Source organism: Schistocerca nitens, chromosome 1, assembly GCF_023898315.1.
Source record: "Schistocerca nitens isolate TAMUIC-IGC-003100 chromosome 1, iqSchNite1.1, whole genome shotgun sequence".
In the NCBI taxonomy this organism is placed as follows: Eukaryota; Metazoa; Arthropoda; class Insecta; order Orthoptera; family Acrididae; genus Schistocerca; species Schistocerca nitens.
This window is the reverse complement of record NC_064614.1, coordinates 217,415,817-217,431,610: the sequence shown is the minus strand read 5'-3', so window position 1 is coordinate 217,431,610 and position 15,794 is coordinate 217,415,817. Positions and strand designations below refer to the sequence as shown.

The 15,794-nt window shown below is 42.1% G+C and overlaps 1 protein-coding gene across 1 annotated transcript in view; it reads right to left on the bottom strand.

The window, feature by feature from the left end:
* The window catches only part of LOC126245997 (somatostatin receptor type 2-like), a 1,701,965-nt gene that overhangs the window by 744,020 nt on the left and 942,151 nt on the right, over window positions 1-15,794 (bottom strand). The gene's annotated exons all lie outside the window — the stretch shown is intronic.

The following is a 15,794-nucleotide window of genomic DNA, read 5'->3' as shown; positions in this document are numbered from 1 at the left end:
TGAAAGCTGCTAACTCTTGGGAATAGGCTAATATTGCTAACAACAAACGACATTAAAGAAAATATATACTGTGAGGGCAATGTCAGAATTCCCAGATTTTTGAATAGGGGTCGACAAGAGGTTCTCGAACTTACACCACATATAGCTCGAACAGCCCGTTTTTGAGCCAAAAATACCCTTTTTGAATCAGAAGAATTACCCCAAAAAATAATACCATACGACATAAGCGTATGAAAATATGCGAAGTAGACTACTTTTCGTGTTGAAGTGTCACTTATTTCAGATACTGTTCTAATGGTAAATAAAGCAGCATTTAGTTTCTGAACAAGATCCTGAACATGGGCTTTCCACAACAGCTTACTATCTATCCGTACGCCTAGGAACTTGAACTGTTCCGTCTCGCTTATAACATGCCCATTCTGTCTGATTAAAATGTCAGTTCTTGTTGAATTGTGAGTTAGAAACTGTAAAAACTGAGTCTTACTGTGATTTAGCATCAAATTATTTTCCACAAGCCACAAACTTATTTCATGAACTAAATTATTTGTTACTGTTTCAATATTACACACAAGATCCTTCACTATCAAGCTGGTGTCATCAGCAAACAGAAATACTTTTGAATCACCTGCAATACTAGAAGGCATATCATTTATATAAATAAGAAACAGCAGTGGCCCCAGCACCGACCCTTGGGGAACGCCCCACTTAACAGTGCCCCATTGGGACTGAACATCACTACCACTCTCAATATTGCGGAGAATTACCCTCTGCTTTCTGTTCTTAAAGTAAGAGGCGAACCAATTGTAAGCTACTCCCCTTACTCCATAATGGTCCAACTTCTGCAGTAATATTTTGTGGTCAACACAGTCAAAAGCCTTCGTTAAATCAAAGAAAACACCTAGCGTTCGCAACCTTTTATTTAATCCGTCGAAAACCTCACAGAGAAAAGAGAATATAGCATTTTCAGTTGTTAAACCATTTCTAAAACCAAACTGAACATTTGACAGCAAATTATGTGAATTTAAATGCTCCAGTAACCTTGTATATACAACCTTCTCGATAACTTTAGCAAACACCGATGGCATAGAAATAGGTCTAAAATTGTCAACATTATCAATGTCTCCCTTTTTATAAAGTGGCTTCACTACCGAGTATTTTAATCGATCAGGAAACCGACCACTCCTAAAGGTAAAGTTACAGATATGGCTAAGTACTGGGCTAACATACATAGAACAATACTTCAGTATTCTGCTAGATACCCCGTCATATCCATGAGAGTTCTTGGTCTTTAGTGATTTAATTATTAACTCAATCTCCCTCTTGTCAGTATCATGGAGGAGCATTTCAGGTAACAGTCTCGGAACACTTTTTTCTAAGAGCGCTATATGATTCCCTGTTGGAATTAGGTTTCTATTTAGTTCACCTGCTATATTCAGAAAGTGATTATTAAATACTGTACATATATGCGACTTATCAGTAACACGGACATTCCCACTACGCACTGATTCTATATCCTCGACCTGTCTCTGCAGACCAGCAACTTCCTTTACGACTGACCATATGGTTTTAATTTTATCCTGAGACTTAGCTATTCTATCTGCATACCACATACTTTTTGCCTTCCTAATAACATTTTTAAGCACCTTACAATACTGTTTGTAATGGGCTGCTGCATTTAGATTTTGACTGTTTCTAACGTTTTGATATAATTGCCACTTTGTTCTACAAGATATTCTTATCCCTCTAGTCAGCCACCCAGGCTGCCTGTTTGTGCTAGTACCCTGTTTTAAACGTTGTAACGGAAAGCAACTTTCAAAGAGCATGAGAAAGGTCTTTAGAAAAGCATTATATTTATCGTTTACTGTCTCAGCGCTATAAACATCTTGCCACTCTTGTTCCTTTATAAGGTTTACAAAGGTCTCTACAGCAACCGGATCAGCTTTCCTGAACAGCTGATGACTATATTTAACACGAGTTGCAGCATAAAAATCTTTTAAAGTTAAAATTTGCGCATCATGATCTGAAAGGCCATTCACCTTTTTTCTAACAGAATGCCCTTCTAGTAATGAGGAATGAACAAAAATGTTGTCTATGGTTGTTCTACTGTTCCCTTGCACTCTCGTTGGAAAGAATACGGTTTGCATAAGATTATATGCATTAAAGAGGTCTACCAGCATCCTCTTCCTTGCACAATCACTTATACAATTAATATTGAAGTCACCACATATAACTAACTTTTTGTATTTCCTATAAAGTGAACCAAGAACCTCCTCTAGCTTTAGCAAAAATGCTGTGAAATCGGAGTCTGGGGATCTATAAATAACAACAGTTACAAGTTTAACTCCGTTAAATTTAACCACACCTGCACAACATTCAAACACCTTTTCAGTGCAGTACTTTGAAACATCAATTGACTCAAATGCGATGCCGTTTTTCACATACATGGCTACTCCCCCACACCGCAAAGAGCTCCTCGAAAAGCAGCCAGCCAACCTGTATCCTGGTAAAGGAAGCCTCTGAATTATCTCCTTATTTAAGAAGTGTTCAGATATACCAATAATTTCAGAGTCAACATCTATAAGCAGTTCACTAACTTTATCCCTAATACCTTGTATATTTTGATGAAATATACTAATTCCCTCATTACTCGGATACCTAAGCTTTGTCAAAAGTGATTCCCTTGTTAGAGAGACTTCCCTTAAGCAGGAATACCTATCAGCTGACTTCAATCTAAAAAAGGTGCAGCTCTAACACACACTACTGCAGGAATTTTCCCATGAGTGATCCCACCAACCCCACCTATGCTGTCACCTATAAGCTTTGCCAACCTCCCCTTCCCATACCTGTTGAGGTGCAGGCCGTGTCTAGTGAAACCCGTCCTGCTGATAGACTCCACCGACACCACTGAAATGTGACCCATGCTTTCTGTCATCAGCGCACCCCCAAGTCTCATGTTATTACGCCTGACGGCTGTATTAAGATGAGGCCGATCGTGACGCTGAAACAGTTCCACGAAATGCACATTCGTGTTGCCAGTCTGAGTGGCTATCTTTTCCAGGTCACCATCTATGTTATACTCCCCATCCCTACCAATACTATTACCAGCCCCACCCACAATCACTACCTGATCCTCTTTAGTAAAATCCCTACATAACCCCCCTATGTTAACAGTCACCTGAGCCAACCCTGCATTAGGCTTCACAATGCTGGTGACCTGGTACTCACTTCCCAGCACTTCCTGCAACTGCTGGCCTACACCTCTGCCATGTGAACTACCTAACAGCAGAACCTTCTTCTTCCTCTTCGACTTTGCAACTGTTCTAGGCACAGTAACTACTGAGGTCTGCTGCATACTTCCTACATCTACAGCTACTAGAGATTCCTCTCCACTAGACTCTGACAGTTGGTCATATCTATTGTAAACACCAATAGTAAAACTATCTGAAAATCTTCTCCTCCTAGCAGATCTCTTGCCAACAGCCAGCTCCCATTCCCCAACCCCCTTCTCCCTCCTCATCCTATCTAGCTCCTCCTGTGCGTTTTTCAACTGCACCTGAAGGGCACAGATCTTACGCTCCTGCTCCTCTATCAGTTTACTCTTGCTACATAACCTGCAGTTCCAGGAGAGGATCTCACCAGAATGCCCACTGGCTTCCCCACTGCATTCCCCCCAGTGAAAATACTTCGAACAAGTGTCACACCGCAATCCACTACTCACGAACCTACGGCAAAGCCCACACTTCTCACTCATGGTAAAATTTTACTTTTTCTAAGTTCCGCTACTACAATAAGAAGATGCTAAAAACCTGACTACAATAATCACAAACTTACTCTACAAGGGAAGTAACTACTATTATTAACAGTATTAATAAACAACAAATGTGAATATAACAAAAGACTAATACGGAAAGAGAATCAAACGTCTAATCACACAGTAACGAGCTGTAAACAGTTCCCAAAAGGTTCTTCTGAAATTATTTCACCAGAAAACACCACGAACACCGGTTGAAGACTACTAAAGTTCCTAAATAAATCACTATGCACAAACAATTAATTAGTACTTAGCTTTCGATGCGCCGCTACAGCTGCAACTGGTCAGCGCGGAATGTAAACACAGGCAAGAGGTTAAGTTGCTCGATACGAAACACTCACAAATATCACGTCACAACAGAAGAAAGGCAGAGCTGAATGAAGAAACCACTAATACGTCACTTATATAGTAAATATTATCACAAAAACCGTTAAAATATGTATCTGGAACCTAAAAATATATGAAAACTTAGAGAGCGATCTCACACGCAGTCACTCGCTTATGACGTCACACCAAAGAGATTAGTTTAGTCTCAAACCCATCCTCGAGATGTTCCGTCAATGGCAGAATTTGACTGGTACAGGACTTTCCAGGTCTAAAACCTGCTTGGTGTCGAATTAGCTTCGACTCAACGATCTTCTCTATTCTGTTGAGGATCAATCTTTCATACAGCTTAAACAGGTGGCAGAGAAGGGTTATGGGTCGATAGCTCTTCGGAGACTCTGGGTCCTTCCCGGGTTTAAGGAGAGCCACCACTTTTGTCTTCCTCCACAGTTTCGGGATTTGAAAGGTTTCACGGCACACGTTAAAAAGTCCAAGTATCCAGTCCCTGGCGCCAAGGCCGAAGTTTTTAATCTGTTCCACGCAAATATCATCAAACCCAGCGGCTTTCCCATTCTTCATGGTATTTATGCCATTTTTCAACTCTCTCATGGTAAATGGTTTCTGGAAGTTGGTGTTTTCCGTTGGCAATAGGCGTGTGATTTTAGTTTTCTGACGTTTGGAGTTGAACTTGCCGTTTAGAAGCAGTTGGTTGGCCACCTGTTTTGGAGTTACGTTGGCCGAGCCTTGCTTAGCCTTGGGTCACCATCCAGTTTCTTAATCACGTTCCAGGCTATTTTGCTACTGTGGGACATATCCAATCTTTCTACATAAACACTACACTACTGGAAATGGAAAAAAGAACACATTGACACCGGTGTGTCAGACCCACCATACTTGCTCCGGACACTGCGAGAGGGCTGTAGAAGCAATGATCACACGCACGGCACAGCGGACACACCAGGAACCGCGGTGTTGGCCGTCGAATGGCGCTAGCTGCGCAGCATTTGTGCACCGCCGCCGTCAGTGTCAGCCAGTTTGCCGTGGCATACGGAGCTCCATCGCAGTCTTTAACACTGGTAGCATGCCGCGACAGCGTGGACGTGAACCGTATGTGCAGTTGACGGACTTTGAGCGAGGGCGTATAGTGGGCATGCGGGAGGCCGGGTGGACGTACCGCCGAATTGCTCAACACTTGGGGCGTGAGGTCTCCACAGTACATCGATGTTGTCGCCAGTGGTCGGCGGAAGGTGCACGTGCCCGTCGACCTGGGACCGGACCGCAGCGACGCACGGATGCACGCCAAGACCGTAGGATCCTACGCAGTGCCGTAGGGGACCGCACCGCCACTTCCCAGCAAATTAGGGACACTGTTGCTCCTGGGGTATCGGCGAGGACCATTCGCAACCGTCTCCATGAAGCTGGGCTACGGTCCCGCACACCGTTAGGCCGTCTTCCGCTCACGCCCCAACATCGTGCAGCCCGCCTCCAGTGGTGTCTCGACAGGCGTGAATGGAGGGACGAATGGAGACGTGTCGTCTTCAGCGATGAGAGTCGCTTCTGCCTTGGTGCCAATGATGGTCGTATGCGTGTTTGGCGCCGTGCAGGTGAGCGCCACAATCAGGACTGCATACGACCGAGGCACACAGGGCCAACACCCGGCATCATGGTGTGGGGAGCGATCTCCTACACTGGCCGTACACCACTGGTGATCGTCGAGGGGACACTGAATAGTGCACGGTACATCCAAACCGTCATCGAACCCATCGTTCTACCATTCCTAGACCGGCAAGGGAACTTGCTGTTCCAACAGGACAATGCACGTTCGCATGTATCCCGTGCCACCCAACGTGCTCTAGAAGGTGTAAGTCAACTACCCTGGCCAGCAAGATCTCCGGATCTGTCCCCCATTGAGCATGTTTGGGACTGGATGAAGCGTCGTCTCACGCGGTCTGCAAGTCCAGCACGAACGCTGGTCCAACTGAGGCGCCAGGTGGAAATGGCATGGCAAGCCGTTCCACAGGACTACATCCAGCATCTCTACGATCGTCTCCATGGGAGAATATTAGCCTGCATTGCTGCGAAAGGTGGATATACACTGTACTAGTGCCGACATTGTGCATGCTCTGTTGCCTGTGTCTATGTGCCTGTGGTTCTGTCAGTGTGATCATGTGATGTATCTGACCCCAGGAATGTGTCAATAAAGTTTCCCCTTCCTGGGACAATGAATTCACGGTGTTCTTATTTCAATTTCCAGGAGTGTAGGTACATTGTGTCTTAAACATTTGTTTTGATTCTTAGTAGTTGGCGCTGTAATTCAAGGAAATTCATGTTCTCATTTTTGCGTGGAAATGGTTACGGATAAATAAAAAATACTTATTTACTTCGCAAATTTTGATTCGCTAAAACTAAAACTCTCCCCATAGGGTGGGGTTCGAGAGAGAGGAATTAGAGTTTTACAAATGTTGACCCTCTATACTCGTGCGTTTCTCAGAAAACGACGGTCCAAGTTTCCGCCGTAATTTATATGGCTTTTAACAGGCAGTAAGTTCAACGGAAGCGGTACCACAGTGCATAGCGTCGCGGCTTAACACTCGCGACCCGTGTTCGAAACCCGATTATTGTTTCTATGTTATATTGTTTTCATTTATCTACCTATGGCCACAGAAGAATACTACACGAATGCTTCTTATCAAATTACGGGATACAAGGATGTCATATTACTTGTAAAATTACAACTGGATTTGACAATAAGTGTCATACATTACATAATATCGGGAGTTCAGAAGTAACTATGCAGTGTCATGTTGCTGTGTGCTGAGTAATGACCCATATGATTGTCAATTACTAATGCAACATTTTCCATTGTTTAACATATTTGAACCATAAGACCAACGTCTTGTGTGACTTCATTGTGACCCCGGTCATCATGCTGACGATTCAAGAAAGAGTGTTTCTCGTGGAGCATGTGTTCCGCAATGGAGACAAGTTTACCTCAACAGTAGAAGCTGCATTTGCAGAAAAGTTCCCAGGAGTGACGACGCCTAACCGCAGTGCTGTACGGAACCTCGTCACCAAGTTTCTATAGACCGGAAGCGTTCATAAATTAGATTGTATGCAAAATTATAGTACATAATTTATTTTAAAAGTGTTACATAATTTTATGCATTTATTTGTGGGTTGTGTGATTATTGACTTTCTATTTCCGGCGTTGCCAGTTTCCATTTCTGAAGATTGTGCTGTAATCAGTGTTCATTTATTATATTTCTATGGTAATGAGTTCTGTTTAATGAAGAGAAATGGTGAATAAAACCGAAAAGACAGGGGAAATTAAAGTGCAACTACGTCTCGTAATCGTTACAGCGTTACGTGTAGCATTTAGTAAATTAATTCTCGTTGTGAATTACTCCAAAGTATTCAAAGTAATAATAATGAACTTCTAAGGATTCTAAAACTTCTTGCTATTCCAACCGAGCTCTTACATACATCTTGCTTAAAATAGTACATAGTGTAACATAGCGGCCGCCTACTTACTTTTTAGTTATTGTTATGTAAATTCAGTGTCAACCCAACATAACCAGTTTCACAATTTTTGTCCTTCATCAACCTAGCGGCCATGTTAAATAACAACAGGTTGCTAAATTTCAAGCACATAATTAATAACATTCTCGTTAACAAATCCGAATCAATTAACACAATTACACATTTCTTCTGATTTCGATCGTCATAGGTGCAACGCGTTTCGTTGGCGTTATAACTTTGAGTAGCACACTTACTCCTTTCTGCTGCACAAAAATGCTGTTTCTAAAAATAACAGAACATTAGGTACATGTGTCGTTAATACATCAAAGAGTGGGGATCCGTTATAAGCTATCCGTGATACATATCGTCGCTCTTGTAGCACCTGCTACTGAAGTTTGTTAAGCATTCCCGCCACGGTTTCGATATTAATAAACGCTCCTATGACGTAATGTAAAGTACCGCTCCTGAGTCTACTCACTCTCTCTCTCTCTCTCTCTGTCACCCTCCCTCCCTTTCTTTCTTTCGCTTACGCCATAGACCCTCATCGACGCAAGGTCGGAGTGGTTACAACGGCTTTGGCAATGTTAGGTTTAGGGATGGCCGGATGCCCTTCCTGCCGCCACTCCATACCCCCCGGGGCGGAATCAGTTTACCCCAACTGTCTGCGTCGAGTGTAAATCGTGAAATAGTGCGGACGTGTTTCAAATGTCTGCGACGCGTGTAACTGAGGCGGAACGTGGGGACCAGCTCAGCATTCACCTAGCGGGATGTGGAAAACCGCCTAACAACCATATCCAGGCTGTCCGGCACACCGGCCGTCGTCGTTAATCGGCCGGGCGGATTTGATCCGGGGCCGGCGCGCCTACCCGAGTCCAGGAAGCAGCGCGTTAGCATTTACATTTTCTTAAGATCCTTCTAATGAATTTCAGCCTGGTATCTAGTATTCTACATGTATTTTTATGTGATCAGTAAATACACCCTACGTCGGTCCGGAAGACTTCTCCCGTGTGTTTAATGGTTGTTATTGTTTCCACAGATTTTTCGACAACAGCGTAACAGAACAGTTACGGGTCACTTATGAGCCGAAACATTATGACTATCTGATTAACAGCGTGTTGGTACGACTCTGGAACTCAAGACATGAATGTGTCATGGTTTCGACAAGTTCGTGGCAGGATCTTGAAAAAATAAGCCGTAACCCTTATGTAGTTGATAAGTTATTCTTACTCCTTAATTTCATCTATGCACTTAATTTGCAGGGTTGTCACGAAAAATTTAACATAAGCAATATATTCATGTTAAGGGAGCTGGTGGATATTGCACGGAGGAAGGATCTAAGAACAGGGAATTCGATGTGCTCATTAGTCCGAAGAACCGGATGTCAAACACCCGCTCCTGACTTTGTGGTTGCCAATCAGCAATGTTCTTTTTGTTTCAATAGAGAAACGATAATTGTTCGGAAGAAGCTCCTGTTGATGAACTGCATTCTTGAAATTTGCAGGTACTGGAATTTAGAGTCGTGAGAGGTGAACAGGTGCGATGTTAACCGGCACACTCTAAGACCACGTGTGCGCAAAGCCCCCGAGAGTAGTGGTACACCAGCTTGCAATTAGCGAGACTCTGCGTGTTTTCGCGCTGCTCCGCACAAGGCAAGGCAGTCATTCACGGGATCACACACACACGCGCACGCACGCACACACGCGTATGAACTGCTCTGCGTCTGCGATTAAGCGAGGCGTTACGTACGGCACTTTCCCTTGCATTCCGACTTGCGCAAGCTCTTCGCGGCTGCGTGGCAGCTAGATCACGGCTAGAGAACGGCGTTGCTCGCTGCTTAGCGTCAGACGTCCATGGCACGCGAGAAAGACTTTCGAAAATAGGACGTTTTATGTCTATGCTGTACCATTGTTCCGTCTGCTTTTTCTCCCTTTTGTTGTTGATCGAAGTCTGAACAGGCTTCAGTGGTGGTGATCTCGTTACGAAAGCCGGATGATGTCAAACGATCCTCACAATTGATTTTCTGGTACGTATTTCGTCTTGCACATTGACACCCAACTCACACCAGAGTTACTAGAAGTAGGGTTGTGGAGTGAGGTAATGTTGTAGGAGGCTTGCAGGCATTTCCGTAGAAGTTATCTTCTTTCCACTTGCAGAACACTGCTGAATGGTGGGCAGTAGCCTGTGAATACACCATTAACGAGGTGAGTCACAAGTAGAATAATACAACCCTTACAGATACCTGGGTGTAACAGTTTGTGAGGATATGAAATTCAATGATCATATGTACTCAGTCATAGGAAACCTGGACTGGAGAGAGAAGAAACTAAATTATTTCGACTGTGGGGACGGACGCACATCAGTTGCCGAAATAAGAGTTCAACTTACTGGCCACTTAATTAGGTATGAGAGACTGCAGAACACCAAGATGTGTAACGAACAACATACGAGAAATGAAGAGGGTATCAGAAAGACGTGAAGAGTGCAGATCTGCTGCCAACTCAGCTGCTTCCAGCCAGACTTCGGACTGATCGCTATAGAAGAAGAAGAAGACGAAGAAGGTAACACAGGTGGTAGATTATTTCCTTGTTATATACTGGGAAGACTTAATCAATCTACAAATGAAGTTGTTTAAAAACCACTCGTGCTAGACATACTAGGATATTGTTGAAGTGTGTGGAACCATACCGAATTAAACTAACAGGAAATATTGACCGTATGCGAAGGAGGGCAGTAAGATGACCACAGAATTGGTTGAACCACGGGAGCGAATATCGGAGATGCTCAAAATCCATAACTGGCAGACGCTTAAAGAAACACACAAATATACTAGAATCAGTATTAGGAATGTGCTACAGTCCTCTACATATCGCTCCCATAGGGACCGCTGACAAAATTAAATTATACCGCGCACCGAGATGTTTGATGAATCATTCTCCCGAACTACACATGAAAACGGAAAGCGGAGAAACCTCTAAAATATGGTTTCATAGAGTCGGTGCTCTGCAGCATGCACAAATCCCGAAAACTTATTTTTGTTGACTAAAATGTCGACATCGGCTGCGTAGAACTTATTTTAAATTTATCACATCCTGCTCAAATGTTTGCGTTTATGACTCTTTCGCCCTTGTATGTATGTATTTTGTATTCGGAAACAGAGCTACATGTTTATCATGTTACTCTTACTCGTAACGATGACTATTTTAACATATATTTTTTTGTAATGCGCCGCTGAAGATGGGCGTGTGGCCCACTACCGTTCCGGCTTCATAAATTTAAAATAAATAAATCCTGTGCAAGCGATGTCGACTTTTTAATAGTCAAACGAATTTCGTTGCACGAGGTAAAATGGGAAGCGCCTTCTGCTCTGGAATTCAGTGGCTGTTGAAAATTAAAGGTGGCACGAGGAACGTCTATAGGTACTTCGGTTATTACTGATTGTGCTTTACATTGCGAAGTAGTGAACTTGCAGAGTTGTCTTTTTTCTACTTTCCGTCCGAATACGCTTGGCCTCCTCACGCATAAGAAAAGGCAGAAACAGCATTTCTAAAAACTCGTGTCGTAAACACACGAGATAATCCGAGATAATGATCAACTTGAGTCGTAAACGATATTAGTTTTCGGAAATGATGCTCCATATTGTAGGTGCTGAAATATAACTTATGGGGCAGTTAAAGAAAAGTACCTCTATACATACCAAACCATCTACTGACAAGTTCCCAGCGCTGTCCATCTGTTACCCTACCACAAAGCAATATTTTCAATCGGTAATGGGTGTTACTTCTATACTCTGCCGATTTTGCTTGCGTAAAAAACAGATTACAGACGCAAAGGTTTGCGATTTGTTCGCATTTGGTTCAAAGACTTTTTCTGTCAGTGGACATCATATCCACCTCTGATAATGTTTCATGTATTTGAGCGACTCCACTCGCAGATAGGATTCCACGTTGAACGACATTTCTCGTGTGATCCTGTTCTCTGTCCGTAGCATAGCATCTTCAGCAAGTCCATGCCCTGCAAAGTAACGTGACGTCAAAAATGACACTCAGATATCTGTTTTGTTTGGATACATGGCTATCGTATAAATGAGAACATCAGTTGATATACTTCATCAGTTAAGTCCAGAAGCAGCAACAGGTGCCATACAGGATAGAAAACCTGCTATTGTGGTAAAGATGTTAAGGACAAAGAAATTACTTGTAATACACATTCTGATCAAAAGTGTCTCAGTACCTATTAGTGGTCGGTGAGATACCTTCGAATGATTTCATGCGATTTTTACAATCATCCTCCACAGTGCTCGACGGTCCCTGCCGGTCGCTAAGTGGGGTCTACCTGGTGTTGTTCTAGCTGCGGTTGTTCCTTAGCGTCTTCACTTCACTTTCATATCACGAACTTGGTCAACTTTATAAAGGTTGGAATGTCCCTGACTAATTTGTTACTCAGGCGACATCCAGTGACTAGTCCATGTTTGAAGTCACGATGATCTTTTGGCTGACCCATTCTGCTGATATTGCTTCTCTCCTGACAACAGTACTCCCAGCCTACTTTTATACTGGAGGGTCTATATCTAGTGACATTTAGTGGCCAACAGGATGTAGAGGCATATCTCACTACGGGTAAGATAGATACTGCCTACAGGAAAATCAAAGAGACCTTTGGAGAAAACAGAACCACTTGTATGAATATCAAGAGCTCAGATGGAAACCCAGTTCTAAGCAAAGAAGAGAAAGCAGAAAGGTGGAAGGAGTATATAAAGGGTCTATACAAGGGCGATGTACTTGAGGACACTATTATGGAAAAGGAAGAGGATGTAGATGAAGATGAAATAGGAGATATGATACTGCGTGAAGAGTTTGACGGAGCACTGATAGACCTAAGTAGAAACAAGGCCCCGGGAATAGACAACGTCCCACTAGAACTACTGACAGCCTTGGGAGAGCCAGCCCTGACAAAACTCTACCATCTGGTGAGCACGATGTATGAGACAGCGAAATACCCTCAGACTTCAAGAAGAATATAATAATTCCAATCCCAAAGAAAGCAGGTGCTGACAGGTGTGAAAATTACCGAACTAGCAGCTTTTATAATTTTTTACATGTTAAATTGGTAGTATTACTACAATAATAATAATAATTATTTTATTATTATTATTATTATTATTATTATTATTATTACCACCCTCAATGGTGTCGATTGATGTTTTGTAACAACGCTCAAGGGATTGCACGCATTTGAAGCCACTTTCATTTTTAAAGAGTTAAAAAAACTCTCTCTTGCAGTGTGAGTAACAACAAAGAATCGTAAATTATTTGAGTATTTAGCGTGCTACCGAAAAATAAATTCGCAGGACTGGTATTTTGAGACAACTCACATGTTGATCGGCAAACCATTTTTAGATCATAGGTGAGCTGTATGTTTTACATTCTTATAATGTCAGGAAAGTTCTTTGTGCAAGGTCAGGGCCAATTCTGAACATCTATTGTTGAGTCAATGACTTAGATGAGGGCGGAGGAGAGGTCCATAAATAAATATATATTAATGGGGCTTTGTGAGATATGCCTTCGTGAACTTTCAAAAAGGTCAGATCCCTGTCAAAAGATGTAGGTCATTACGTAGCGTGGCCCGAAACACGTACGCCCAAACGCTTTCCTGAGAGAGGAGAGTAGAAGACCATAGGGGTGAAAGGGTATAAATCCATATTAATGTATTTTAGTGAAGAGTGATTTCAAAAAAATAAACCCAATGGTTCATACAATAATATCCTTTTCCTGAAGCCTTTATTTATATTAGTACATATTTGTGGGAGTAATAGTACATACTTTATTTTTTATGTGAGTATTTGTGTAACAAATAAAATAGAAAATAGTGTCATATGAACCTGGTCAGGAGCAATAGATGTAATGCTAAATTACGTATACAGCGCATTTTGTTCTTTTTAGGGGTTTAAATCTGCAGAAAGATACGAAAATGATATAGATCTTTATTTATTGGCAACCGAATCAAATATTTAATACTTTGAAAGTCGTAAAACATCATTTATTTGGGAGTGACGAGTAGTTCCTTGGGCTCGGAGGAGCAAAAGAAAGATTATTTACCCTTCTCCAGAAGTATGTAATAACGTGCCATTTATGGTTGTGGAATAACGACAGCCGATGTTTGAAAATTTTATCAACATTTTATTGGTCACATTTCACACTCCAATAAGAGAGACAGTACTGACCCTTCTGGTCCCTGAATATTGTCAAAACACACCAATCTGCGGACCGTAGGTGTAGATATTTCAAAAGTTTCGTCAGTCAGAGATTAACAGTCGTTCTCCAACGTATTTTAGGAAAAAAATAAATGAACGATGATACACTACTAGTCACCAAGACTCAACAACGGCGAACTAACAAACACAGCACTCCAAAAACGAGAACAAACACACTGAAACTGAGTATATGGTTCCAGAAGTGGACACTAAAACTACTGTATGTTTAATTACGTCCGCTTTTAGTATGATGCACTGTGACATTTTTCCCAATACGCACTGTGCTTTCTCTTAAAACAGTCAGTATTTCTCTGTCTAACCTCTTTCTTCACTAACCCACTTGTGCTCTGTGGTATACACGCCTTGAGCTAAATAGGTGATCATAAAATGACTAACAAAGAAGGCGACCTGCCTACTTTTTTTCCCTGATGTCTTCATAGGCAAATACCTTAGGTTCTTTGTGCAAAAAAGTGATTGTATAGAGATCTGCGAGAACAGCATAATTTTTAGTACATTAGGTGACACAGCAAATTCCTCCGAACAGGATCTGAAAACTACAAATAACTAAAGTTTTAGCTAGATAGGATTTTATTTCGGCGCATAGAAATGGTCTGGGGTGTGTAACAACTCTGCCGGTCGGAGTGGCCGTGCGGTTATAGGCGCTACAGTCTGGAGCCGCGTGACCGCTACGGTCGCAGGTTCGAATCCTGCCTCGGGCATGGATGTGTGTGATGTCCTTAGGTTAGTTAGGTTTAAGTAGTTCTAAGTTCTAGGGGACTGATGACCACAGCAGTTAAGTCCCATAGTGCTCAGAGCCATTTTTTTGTGTAACAACTCTCTCTCTCTCTCTCACTATTACTGGAGGATAACATTTTGTCGATGAAGTATTTATAAAATTTCCAATCGTCAGTTGTCGTTATTGCTCAGTAATAAATGGCAACATAGCAATCACATATATCTGGAGAAGCAGGTAGATATTAGTGGTGCATATGTCAGCGCACATAGTCGTGCCTTCGCTGCATTTATTGACCTACATTTTGGTTCTGATTTCAACAGATTTTACGGGATAAACACTGAAGAATTATAAGAAATTGCAATAAATTCGTACGCAGGAAATGCTTAACAGTATTTCCGCATCCCACACGTGACATTCGATCCTAGTTTTCTGGAAAATAATTCCGCATGTATAACTGAATACGAAATGGCAGCGGTCGTAGTTACGTGTAGAGCAATGAGTAAGTTTATTTCCAGAAGTCACCATGAGCCCTCGTTTACATCGAAGTGTAAGGATTCATTCGCTAATGTAGAATACCATGTATGCAGCTAGAAGACGAGATTTATTCTTAAAAACTGCTGTTTGACAACTAAAATATATTCATAGTGCTTTCCCAATGTTAAAAAGGCACGCTTATTCAGCATGAAAGGAGAAAAACAACTGATGTATCTTAAAATTTACATTACTTTGGTGCAAGCTCCTATTTTGCTACGGTGTATAACATAACCGAGACCTCTAGATATAAAACAGTCTCATTTTTCGACTCACTACCTAAACACACAAGAACTTAAGAAAATAACAGCTCAATAACAGCAGAATGAAACAACGTAATCAGTAATTATGCCAACTCGAATTTCAATTTACGGAGAGAAGTGCTTGGAACTAAAACTCGGAGTGAAACACACAGTAACATGTAGATGACCTATATTTGAAGGAAGAAGTATTTGCTGCAACATATATCAATAAGAGACACGTAGTATCGAATATAAATCCCGTAAAGTGAGGTCATTAGAGGCGGTGGTCAGGCTCAGGTTGAGGAGGATGAGGAAGGAAGTCGGCCGCGCACTTTTAAAGGAATCATCCCGGCATTTGCCTCATGTGATTTAGGAAAATTA